This window comes from Solanum verrucosum, unplaced genomic scaffold (assembly GCF_900185275.1).
Source record: "Solanum verrucosum unplaced genomic scaffold, falcon-dt-bn FXZP01000085.1, whole genome shotgun sequence".
NCBI lineage: Eukaryota > Viridiplantae > Streptophyta > Magnoliopsida > Solanales > Solanaceae > Solanum > Solanum verrucosum.
This window is the reverse complement of record NW_026019839.1, coordinates 2,964,560-2,977,388: the sequence shown is the minus strand read 5'-3', so window position 1 is coordinate 2,977,388 and position 12,829 is coordinate 2,964,560. Positions and strand designations below refer to the sequence as shown.

The window sequence follows — 12,829 nt, the reverse complement described above, 5'->3', positions numbered from 1 at the left end:
AAATATTATTGTCATTCTTAGTGTTGAATTGATTTTCTTATAGCATTAGTATTAATTTGACTTTGATTTAAGTTTTATTATAATTATCAGCATCTATGAACTATAATGTTTATTGGACCATTCCGAATTCTAAGTTTTAAACTTGAAATAATGTATTAAAGGATAAAAACTATGAAATAGTATAAGAAATATTTTAAAATTATATCAAAGTAAATATTTTTATGTATAAAATAAAATATTAAAATTACATATATATTATCAGGTTGGCTTGGTCTTGGATTGATTTGTTTTAGTTAAAACCAAACCAACCCAAATATAGTCAGGTTTTTTTTTTCAATACCAAACCAAGTCAAACCAAACCACTAGTCGTTTTTTTTTTCCGATTTGACTCGATTTGCAATTTGGTTCGGTTTTCGGTTCGGTTTGATTTTGTACACCTCTAAATAGGAGTATATTTTTGTAATCACAATTTTTACTTGTATTATTGACTGATAGGTAAAGTATGATTAATCCGATTCGATATAGACAAGCATAATTTTGTAATTAAAGCAACTTTATCACTTTTTGTGCAATTAAGTGATTAGTAATTATTTTGACTGTTCTAATGCTTTAAAATGGTATCTGTTTAGACTAATAAACAATTAATTGGAAATTGACAGCAAGTCTATAAACACTGTATCACTATAAATCTTTTTTTGACTTTTCTTCACATCCTCTAATGGGATTAATATTAGGTAAAGTAAACTTTATAATTCAAGGATTATAGAATTTCAAGGCAATACAAATGTTTTATATTCCTAATCTTACTTTGTTTGCCTTGTGCCAAGTACTTTTTTTTTAAATATTTAATCAGAGATTATAGATTCAAAGTCTAGTTATACAATCGTCTTTTGCAGAAAACGTTTTATTTTTAATTAAGGTGAAACTTATCTATGTAAATCTAAATTTACTCAAAACTCAATATAAGTGTTGAGCATCAGATGAAAAATAAGTCAATTGTGAATTACCAGTAATTAACTTGTACTATGACTACGATTACAAGTTCAAAACTCAAAACTTCAAAACTTCAAATCATGATTCCACCTCAAATCTGTGCGGCTAGAGTGTAACAAATAAGCATGCGGCTAAATCATATTTCAATTGTAGAAGACTTAAATTGTTTTAAGAAAAAACAAGAGAATATTTTAATTGTAGGCTATATACAGTAAAAGTCCCAACTTTATCATACTGGCTATCTTTCGGATAAGTAGCCCATTTGAAAATCTGAGTTGGGCTCAGACAATCAATTAAATTTGAACCCATTAAGTCCTTCTTTAGTGTCAAATGCCAATGACTAATAATTATTTTTTGTGTGTCAGAAATATATAATATAATATTAATAATAAAAGTAAAGTGTACAGGGAGAATTGTGGCCCGAGTTATAGGAGCAATCATCGACAGAAGAAAAATTCAAGCCAAATAGGAAGCTAACTCAAAGTGGGTTCATCCGTCATGATGCTTAAAGAAGTTGCTAATGAATGACTTTCAAAAGTATCTGAACTAAAAGAACGCCCTCCCGAGAGGACGTTACAAAAAGTGGACATATTTAGGGAACTAGAACTACTAACTAGCAAATGAACGTTGATTTGGTGAACAAAACGAACAACTTGCTTGCTTGTAATGACTAAGGGTGGCACGTGGGACGGGATGTCCCGGTCTTGGGGTTAAAGTGGGATGGAGGGATGGGACGGCACCGACAAACCGTCCCGGCTGTCCTGGCCTGGTTCATTTCGATGGGGCCTATTTCAGCCATTTACCCCCCCGCCCCCCCCCCCCCCCTTCCCCCCCAAAAAAAAAAAAAACTCTCACCACTTAAACTTTTATTTTAATCCTAAAGTTTCATAAAATACATTTTAGTCCACCTTTATATTATAAATGCCCCTTTATCCCTCATTATTTCTCACAAATTATCTACACTCTCATCTATATTCTCCCATTTTACTTATCTACTCTCAATTCTCAATTACTATCATGAGTTGACTTGATTTGTTCTTGCATGATGTAATTGTTGCATGTTGAATTCCTGAGTGGTTTGGGTTACTTGAAAGTGTGTTGATCTCAAGTATGTCATGTATGTGGCTGTGTGGAATATGGATCATGTTATGGTAAGTCAGGATAAGGATTGGGATTCTGGGTTATGTTATTTGCGATGATTAAGGTCTATTAAGTGGTTATTGATAATTGAATTCTTAGAGATTATTCTGCATAAATGTCTTGACTACTTATTGAGCTTATAGGGACTCAATTCTTTAGTTGCCTAGTGTTAGTCATGATGAACTTGACGTTGTAATGGATTATGGGTTTAGTTGGCTAAGGATGAGTTGGTCTAAGGCACCAGTTTCATTTATTTTTCTAAAAAGGGCCAAGGAGTTGGCAAAAGTACTGTACAAGATATCATGTTAGTTGATAGGGCTGGTAATGGCCTGATATTTGTTGATATTAATGTGGTAGAAGGCTTAGGCTACAATTATGTATTATTGTGACATCACAAGTAGGCTTGGGAAGCCTTAGGGTGATGCAAGTGAAAAACATAGTTGTGATATTTACGTGGGAGGGTATGAGTATGTGAATAGAGAGGTAGGGTAGTGTGACTGTCATATTGCATGCATTTTTTTCTTCTGATTATCTAAATTATATTATGTGTTGTTTGTATTGATACTACACTTGCTATGCCACTTGGCATAGTCTGGTTGTAAAAATTTAGTGATGTTTTGTCACGACCCGAGCCTACACCCTGGACGTGGCCGGCGCTCGAGAACCATTGTTGATCCCTAAGCGAACCCTCATCCTGGCTGACTACAAGCGGAAGACTAACTCAAGCATACAAAGCTTAAAAATTAAATAAAATTCATTCAACTCATTACAAGTCTTTAACTCAAATGAATAACTCTGAATAAAAATGATATATTCAACTCGCCATAAAATAGGCAACTTAAGTCTTTAAAACATTTTAAAAAATAAATGAACAGACTTCTAAAACTCTATTGTCTATCTATGATGCCTCTAACTGACAAAGATGGAAGTCGAAACAAGACCCACGACATCCTAACAACTGATATAACGAAAGTACAAGTGGAACCCTTCGGAAGCAAGAAGGCTCACCATAGCTAACTCGAACTGTATGTGGTATCAACAAAGCACCTGTTGATGATACTAATGTATCATGAAACGATGCAGGCCAAATGGCTCATTACATGGAATGCATGAGCATGTAAGGGGAATTCTAAAGCATAACATAAGCTTGAACTGGTGGAATAACAACATACTTACCTCTTCTCAACTCACTCAACTCAACTCAAATAAACATAGTTCAACTCAACTCAAAGAAAAAATAGGGCTCAACTCAATGATAATATATTCAACTCAGTGAAATAAGGCTCAACTCAATAATAAGATATTCAACTCAGTAAAATAAGGCTCAACTCAATAATAAGATGTTCAACTCAGTAAAATAAGGCTCAACTCAATAGTAGGATGTTCAACTCAGTGAAATAAGGCTTAACTCAATAATAGGATGTTCAGCTCAATGAAATAAGGCTCAACTCAATAATAAGATATTCAACTCAGTGAAATAAGGCTCAAATAAATAATAGGATGTTAAACTCAGTGAAATAAGGCTCAACTCAATAATAAGGTATTCAACTCATGAAATAAAGCTCAACTCAATAATAGGATGTTCAACTCAGTGAAATAAGGCGCAACTCAATAATGAGACACTCGACTCTGGGTACTCAAACTCTAGATACTCAACTCTGGATACTCAACTCAATAAAAAACAACAATAAGAGATGCAATATATATGAAACTTTTAAAACAATAGAAATCAACTCAATGTATTTAAGAATACAATATACTCAGTTTGTATGCAAGGATACAAAATAAACTCTATTTGTAAATGAAAATACAAAACAAACTTTGTGTATATAAGAATACAAAATATCTCTGTGGGAGTTTCTCTAACCGACAATCATCACTGTGAGCTATGTGATGATACAACGTTTTGCCTCACGCAGCCATGGCCGTCCTATACCTTTCCGGAGGTATAGAGCCTAACTACTAAGTAGATCCACTAGTCTATAGTAAAAAGCACTAGGGAATCATCTAAAAAGTATGACCCTTTTATACCTACATTGGCTACATGGTTTATGGGGGCTGTGAGTTGTCTGAACTCTCCCCGTATCGGTTCTTAATACTACTCCCAAACTCATATGTGTAAAAACATAACTCTTTCTGTGATTTGAGATGATTACTTAAAAATCCCAAAGGCTCTATTGGAAATCAGTGTTTCCTCTCTTGCTTAAATGTGAAAGCATTTACTCTTTACTGAAAACTAGCTCAAAGACTCTTTTAGAAATCAGTGTTTCCTTTCTTGTTTAAATGTGAAAATATTTACTCTTTATGGAAAACTAGCTCAAAGGCTCTTTTGGAAATCGGTGTTTCCTTTCTTGTTTAAATGTGAAAACATTTATTCTTTGGGAATACATAGTCCCCATGTACTCTTTTGAAGAAATGAACTTCACTTTTTACTCTTTACTCAACTCAAAACTCAAGTCTTAAAACAAGTTTAAAGCATTTGTAAAAGACTTTTTGAAAAGACTCTAAGAACTCTCTAGACTGCTCGACACATAGGGTTCATGCGGAATTATGGGTATGAACAACTCAACTCAAGGGATTCATGGGTAACATGTATTAGTCCCATAATTAGGAAGATAATCTCCAAAGGGTTAGGAACTCAATGCTAAAAGACTTAGAACTCGAAGATGCAACACCTCTCAAAGACACTAAATGTATGGAGTTCATGCAGAATTTATGAGCATAAACGACTCGACTCAAGGGTCTAAAGAACCTTATGGAACTCATGTATACAACTCTTCTCATTCTGATACTTACTTTCTTAAGACTTAGTTCAAATCGATAGTTGATCTCAAAGGATTCACAATTGAACTCAAAGACTTTCTTGAAACTCTAATCTTAACTCTCTCTTGAATTTATATTATGAATTCAAGAGTTATGATTCGTGATATGAAGGATCACGTGATGATAAAGTAGACTCATGAATACATTCTCCTCACTCTCATACTCCCTTGCTCGAGTATTGAAACAAGTTATTAGAAATTGTAGAAGACTCCTAAAAAGGACTCATAGGGACTTTGTCGAAATGTTCGAATAAACTCTCAAAACTTAACTCTTACTCTACCTTGAATTTGAATTATGAATTCAAGGTTATGATTCATGTTATGAATGATTTCTAAGTGTTAAGAAGTAGTTTAGAGTGTTTAGAATCAAAGGGAGTGAATGTACACTTCAAAGGAACTTAAACGAAGCAACCCACTGCAAACTGGACGGGGCAGGCAACCCTGGTGCACTGAGTGGCGCAGGGCACCAACCCTTAAACTACAGAACATAATTTCTGGTGCAATGACCCAAGAAACCCGACGAATTTCTTTGCTCGTTTTCTCACCCTAACTCGCCTAGAATCGAATGGTTTCTACCCCAATTACTTGGATTGATTATTCAACATAAGTACACTCTAATCCACTCAATATAGCCGTCAAAACACTCACTTAAATCTCAAGAATTCATAAAAACCCCAACAAAATAAGATTTAGAATGAACTTCAAGAACACATATCAAGAACTCTAATCTTTCAACTTCAAAAATGAAATTTGCCCTGAAAATAACATTATTGGTGTGTGGGTGAACGAACCCAACACTATGGAAGCTTACATACCTCTTTGGGATTAAACTCGGTGAAAATCCGCAATAAAACTCAAGAACCTCGACGAACTTTGATCCTCTCCTTGTTTCTCCTCTTTTCTCTTCTTTTCTCTTCTTGAACTCTCAACTAAAACCCTAGGCGTATATTAGGATTATAAAACTGGACCTAATCATATTAGACCCCTAAAACCTTACTAAAAATGAATTAAATCTGATTGGGTAAGGAAAAGACCAAAATACTCCTTTTTATTTTCGGGTAGCTTTCCTTATTTGGACAGCCTAATTTCAAAAGGGCATATCTCCCTCATACAAGCTCGAAAATTAGCAAACTCGGTGGAGTTGGAAAGATAATTCAAAGCCCTTTCATTTGATATGTTACGGGTCACCTAAATCATCCTGTACTGGTAGTTATGGTTATTTGAAGTTGACCCAAAACTTAGAAGAACTTAGGAATGACTTGAATAAACTCTCTTTAGTTCTTCTTGGGACTCAAGGTGCTACATCTAGTGACCTTAACACTCAAGAAATTTTAAATTCCTTGGTAAAATCTCACTCACTATGAAGAACGGTTCGAGTCTTAGCTACATCTAGGGTGTTACAATATCTCCTCATTGGGATCATTCGTCCTCGAATGACAGCTGGACTAGGTTTGGAACAGAGTTACTCTTATCATCTCTGCCACACCAACTAGAATTTTCTGCATTACTATTTGGAACCAACTAAGGGCTCTCATTTAGCCATTTCTCATAGAAAAACCTTGTCCTCTTCTTCCTCCTCATTTAAAACCTGTGACGAAATTATCACGATAGGATCATTAACTTCTCTTTCTAACATCACTCAATTTATAAAAGGACCTCTGAAGAGATATCTCACATATTCTTTGGAACTCATTACTATCTTATTCTCAAACACTTGACTTGATTTCTCATCTTGTCATCTCCCCCTTAGGTCTAAAGCTGACACTTGAAAGCTATTGACCTATTCCATCATCTCTAAACTGGTCTACATCCTCTTTTACTCTAACACTCGGGAGAAACTTATATCATGACTACAAAACTCTCCATAAATAGGTACTAAGACCTCTTTCTAAGGTGTTTCTCTTAACCTCTTCTGATTACATACCATCTTGGTACACCTCTTAATACTCTAGTTACTCTTGTGACATGGCCACATTTTTTTGCCCTTACCTAAAGGTTAGGGTCTCTCACTTGTACCACTCATATTTATTGTAGTTAATCACCTCAATTCCTCACCTACTCTATGTCAAGGCTTCTAGATAAAATATCAAGACTAACATCATCACCCTCATGTTTCCATTCTTTTTATCATGACACCCATCTCAAATTCAAGCTTAATGTTCATTACTAAACCAGAATATCAATACGATTGCTCGCCTACTATACTATACCTCATTACTTAATCAGTTCTATAACCTTTTGAACATCATGACCCTCTCAAACATATCATAAGCCTAACTTAGATATATCATTTCATGAATACTCTATGTTTCTATTCAACACATATATTTAGCCTCCTCTAACGCGATGATACATCGACATCAAATCTATTCTGGTTAAAATGTACTCTAATTCATAAAGGAACTTATCACTTATAACTGACTGGGTATAGGACTTCAATAACATAATTTTCCCCATCACTATCTCATTTCCTTAGATTACTGAACCTATGCATACTTTCCTCTAATTCTGGGCACTTTCACTACTACTGCTCATAACCTCGTAATTCATACTATCTTTTAGGGCAAAAATACTACCCAAGCTCTAAACATACCATACTCTTAAAGGTCTTAGCTGAATAAGGTTTAGGGAAAAGTGTACAACTTGCGTTTAGCTCAAACGCACGATTCATAAGAATATGAAGGCATTCCTCTGAAACTCAACACTTAACTCACTCATGGGCTTCTCTCAAACCCCTCTGGAGTCTCATGATTTTCTCAAAACTCTTTCTAAGAAAAACTTATCGATAAATGACTGATTTTTCTTTTCAACCACCTCTCGTGTGGGGGCTAGTTGAATGGATATGAGATTGCATGAGTTAGAATAAATCTCTATGACATATCTCTATTACACAATTAAGAGTATGAAAGATGGAAAACTTTTCTTCAATGTCTGTAGTCCCTCGTTTATAGAAGTGGGGCCCTCACAACCATAAACAAGACCCTACTAACATGACTTCATAGACACCCTAGGACACTTGAACTCTGTGCTCTGATACCAAATTTGTCACGACTTGAGCCTACACCCTGGACGTGGCCGGCACTCGAGAACCATTGTTGGTCCCCAAGCGAACCCTCATCCTGGCTGACCACAAACGGAAAACTAACTCAAGCATACAAGATTAAAAACTAAATAAATTCATTTAACTCAAAGACACTCAATGTATATAGTTCATGCGGAATTTACGAGCATGAACGACTCGACTCAAGGTTCTAAAGAAGAACCTTATGGAACTCATGTATACAACTCTTCTCATTCTCATACTTACTTCCTCAAGATTAACTTCAAATCGATAGTTTATCTCAAAGGATTCACAATTGAACTCAAAGACTTTCTTGAAACTCTACTCCTAACTCTCTATTGAATTTGAATTATGAATTCAATAGTTATGGTTCATGATATGAAGGATCTTGTGATGATAAAGTAGACTCATGAATACATTCTCCTCACTCTTATACTCACTTGCTCGAGTCTTGAAACAAGTTATTAGAAATTGTAGAAGACTCCTAAAAAAAACTCATAGGGACTTTCTCGAAATGTTCGAATAAACTCTCAAGACTTAACTCTTACTCTACCTTGAATTTGAATTATGAATTGAAGGTGATGATTAATGTTATGAATGATTACTAGGTTTTTAGAAGTAATTTAGAGTGTTTAAAATCAAAGGGAGTGAAGGTACACTTCAAAGGAACTCAAACGAAGCAACTAACTGCAAACTGGATGGGGCAGGCGACCCTGGCGCACTGAGTGGTGCGGGGCGCTAGGCCCAAACCCAGAAAACCCGACGAATTTGTTTGCTCATTTTCTCACCCTAACTCGCCTAGAATCGAACGGTTTCTTCCCCAATCACTTGGATTCAATTACTCAACATAAGTACACTCTAATCCACTCAATATAGCCCTCAAAACACTCACTTTCATCTCAATAATTCATCAAAACAACCAATAAAACAAGATTTAGAATGAACTTAAGAACACTTATCAAGAAATCATCAAGAACTCTAATCTTTTAACTTCAAGAATGAAATTTGCACTGAAAATAACATGATTGGCATATGGGTGAATGAACCCAAAACTATGGAAGCTTATATACCTCTTAGGAAATTAAGCTCATGGCGAAAATCCGCAACAAAACTCAAGAACCTCGACAGACGCTTTGATCCTCTCTTTGTTTCTCCTCTTTTCTCTTCTTGAACTCTCAACTAAAACCCTAGGCGTATATTAGGATTATAAAACTGAGCCTAATCAGATTAGACCCCTAAAACCTTACTAAAAATGAATTAAATTTGATTGGGTAAGGAAAAGACCAAAATACCTCTTAATATTTTTGGGTAACTTTCCTTATTTGGACAGCCTGACTTCAAAAGGGCATATCTCCGTCATACGAGCTAAAAAATTAGCAAACTTGGTGGCGTTGGAAATATAATTCAAATATCTTTTATTTGATATCTTACAGGCTACCTAACTCATCCTGTACTGACCATTATTGTCATTTGAAGTTGATCCAAAACTTAGAAGAACTTAGGAATGACTTGAATGAACTCTCTTTAGTTCTTCTTGGAACTAAAGGTGCTACATCTAGTGGCCTTAATACTCAAGAAATTTTAAATTCCTTGGTAAAATCTCACTCACTACAAAGAACGGTTCGAGTCTTATCTCAAAAAAATTCTGGGGTGTTACATGTTTCATAGGTGAAGATGATAATGATCTTGGACAACTTTCATGTTCCTTCTTTATGGTGGAAGTTGTGTCTCATTTTATTTATAAATTGTACTTTTGTAGTAGCTCTTGTACCTATTTAGACAAGCTCCTTGGGGGGTGTTTTTCAGTCTTTTATAAAAAGGGTTTATCAGAGTTTTATTTTCTTAAAGTTATGATGTTAATGAGCTTTTAGTAGTAAATCTTTTATATTTTTCGCATGTTTTAGTCCTGTCTGGGTGGTAAGGGCTCTCTTATCTAGATGTGAGAATAGATGTCAGCACTGCCCGATGAGTTGGATAGTGATACAAATACTTATTTGACCATGAAATTTAGAACAATGTTATGATAATACTAATTTTGACAGAGAATTAAATGAAGAAGTAGAAGTAGATTTGGATTAAGATAAATTAGTTAATACACCTACACCCACTAATCTGTCGATCAGAGCACTAACTCGGCAAAAAACTAGTCATCTCCCCCCTTATACCTCCTACTAGGGATAATGTGAAGTATCAACGCCCTAAAACGTATGTTGTGTGACAGTTTATGACTCATGATCTAGTAAAATCTAAGGTTGTTTGTAACAAATGTAAATAAATTTTTAAGCATCAAACTGGTGGAAATAGAGGAGTTTAAATAGACAGTTATTGACTTGTATAAAAATAGAATATTTGGAGGCTAAAGCTAAAGCCAAAAAAAGGCAATGGTAATGACACTAATGCTGAATCGATAGGAGCTTCTAACATGGCTCATGGACCATTAATGTCACGCCCCTAGCCTACACCCTGGGTGCAACTAGCACTCGAGAACCATTGTTGGCCCCAAGCGAACCCTTGGCCTGGCTTAACTCTTAGCGGAAGACTTATTCATAATATAATAAACTCAAATGAAGGCTTTAACTCAAAAGTCTCAAAAGCAAACTCTATGTATTTAGAAATAAGCATTCAAACTAGCCTCAATGACAACTCAAGTCTAGAACAAAATAACTGAAATGAACAAGACTCATGAACTACTATCTATCTATCTATGAAGCCTTTAATACTAGGAGGATGTCAGGACAAGACCCCCGATCATCCTAACAAAACTGGAATGATAAAGCATAATAAAGGGATCCTCCTAAAGCAATGAGGCTCACCAAATAACCTCTAGAACTCACTGGACCAACGAAGCGCTGGATGTTGATCCTGGTTACCTATATCTACATCATAAAATATGCAAGCCAAATGTCATCAGTACATGGAATGTACAAGGGGAAATCTAAACACCAGACATAAGCTTGAACTGGAACTGAAAGAAACACTTATCTCATCTCAACTCAACTCAGGGATACTCAACTCATTTCAATATAAAGCAGTAGTAAAGAATGTATTATAAAGAAAAGCTTTTAAAACAGTAAATAGAAACTCAATGTATTAGAAAATATAATATACTCAGTTTGTATGCAAGAATACAAAGTAAACTATGTTTGTATATGAAAATACAAAATAAACTTTGTGGAAGATTCTCTAACCGATAACCATCACTATGAGCTATGTCATGATACATCGTCTAGACCATGCTGCCAGAACCGTCCTATACTTTGTCGAGGTATAGAACCTACTACTAAGTGGATCCACTAGTCTATGCTAAAAAGCATTAAGGAATCATCTAAAAAGTATGACATTTTCTACCCACGTTGGCTAGATGGTTTATGAGGGCTTTGAGTTATCTGAACTTGTCCCCATATTGGTGCTTAATACTACTCCCAAAATGTAACTAGCTCATATGTTTAAAAACATAAATTTTTCTCTAATTTGAGATTATTACTCAAAATCTTTCTCTTAAAAGAGATGGTAGTCAAAACTGTTCAAAAACTCTTTTGGAAATCAGTGTTTCCTCTTATCTTAAATGTGAAAATATTTACGTTTGGGAATACTGAGTTCCCATATATCATTTTGAAAATGAAGTCAACTCTACTCTTTCTCTAACTCAAATGCTTAAGTCTTAAAACGGGTTTAAAACGATTGTAAAAGACTTATTATAATGACTCAGAAGAACTCTCAAGACTTGACTCTTAGCTTTACCTTGAATTTGAATTATGAATTCAAGGTTATGATTCATGTTATGAATGATTTCTAGATGTTTAGAAGTAGTTTTGAGTGATTAGAATCAGTAGGGAGTAAAGGTATACTTTTAGAAAAACTTAAACGGAGCAAATGACGGGAAAAAATGGGTGGGGGCAGATGACCCGGGCTCATTGCTGGTGCGGGGCGCCAGCCCCTAAACTTCAGAGACCCCATTTTGGTGCGCTGCTGGCGCCCCACCCCAGACCTCCTGGCACATTTAGGGTGCGCCGCGCCACCCTTCCCCAGAACAATCCGACAATTTTTTCTACTTATTTTTTTTATCCTAAAACACTTTTAATCGATTTATTTTCTCAAGACCTCCTTATATTCAATTACCCAATACAAGTACACAAGAATCTAATAAAAAACAACTCTTAATCTCAACACGATTACCTCAAGAACTCATCAAATCCATCCTAATTCAACAACGAAAATAATACTTCAAGAACACTTATCAAGAACTCAAATCCTTCAACTTTTGAGAACGAAATTATGCTGAAAATAACATGATTGACGTGTGGGTGAATGAACCCAACACTATGAGAACTCACATACCTCTTAGGGATCAAATCCTTGACGAAACAACCTTCGAACTTGCAAGAAATCTTGAAGAACGCCTTGACTTTTCTCTTTTCTCCTCTTCTTGAACTCTCCTCAAAACCCTAAGTGTATATGAGATTTGTAAAACTGACCCAAATCAGATTTGACCCCAAAATAATATCAAAGATCGAATTAATCTGATTGGGTAAGGAAAAAACCAAAATACCCCTCACTAATTTGGGTAACTTTTCTTATCTAGACAGACATATTTCAAATGGCCATATCTCCCTCATACAAGCTAGAAATTTAGCAAACTTGGTGGTGTTGGAAAGAGGACTCCAAGACCTTCCATTTGATATCTTATGGGCTACCTAACTCATAATATACTGAAATTTATGATCGTTTGAAGTTGACCCAAAACTCATAACTTATGCTTAACTTGCAAAATTTCAAAATTTTCTCTTTCCAAATTAGTTCTTTCTATTTTTAG

General features: G+C 35.1%; 1 protein-coding gene across 4 annotated transcripts in view; it reads right to left on the bottom strand.

The window, feature by feature from the left end:
* The window catches only part of LOC125815227 (glyceraldehyde-3-phosphate dehydrogenase, cytosolic), a 613,914-nt gene that overhangs the window by 231,418 nt on the left and 369,667 nt on the right, over positions 1–12,829 (bottom strand). Inside the window, exon 1 of one of the 4 annotated variants that reach the window (XM_049494665.1) lies at positions 7,852–7,858. The exons of the other annotated variants lie outside the window; for them this stretch is intronic. The gene's annotated coding sequence lies outside the window, so the exon portion shown is untranslated. Of the gene's footprint in view, positions 1–7,851; positions 7,859–12,829 lie in introns of those variants that run through there. 4 annotated transcript variants of the gene reach the window in all.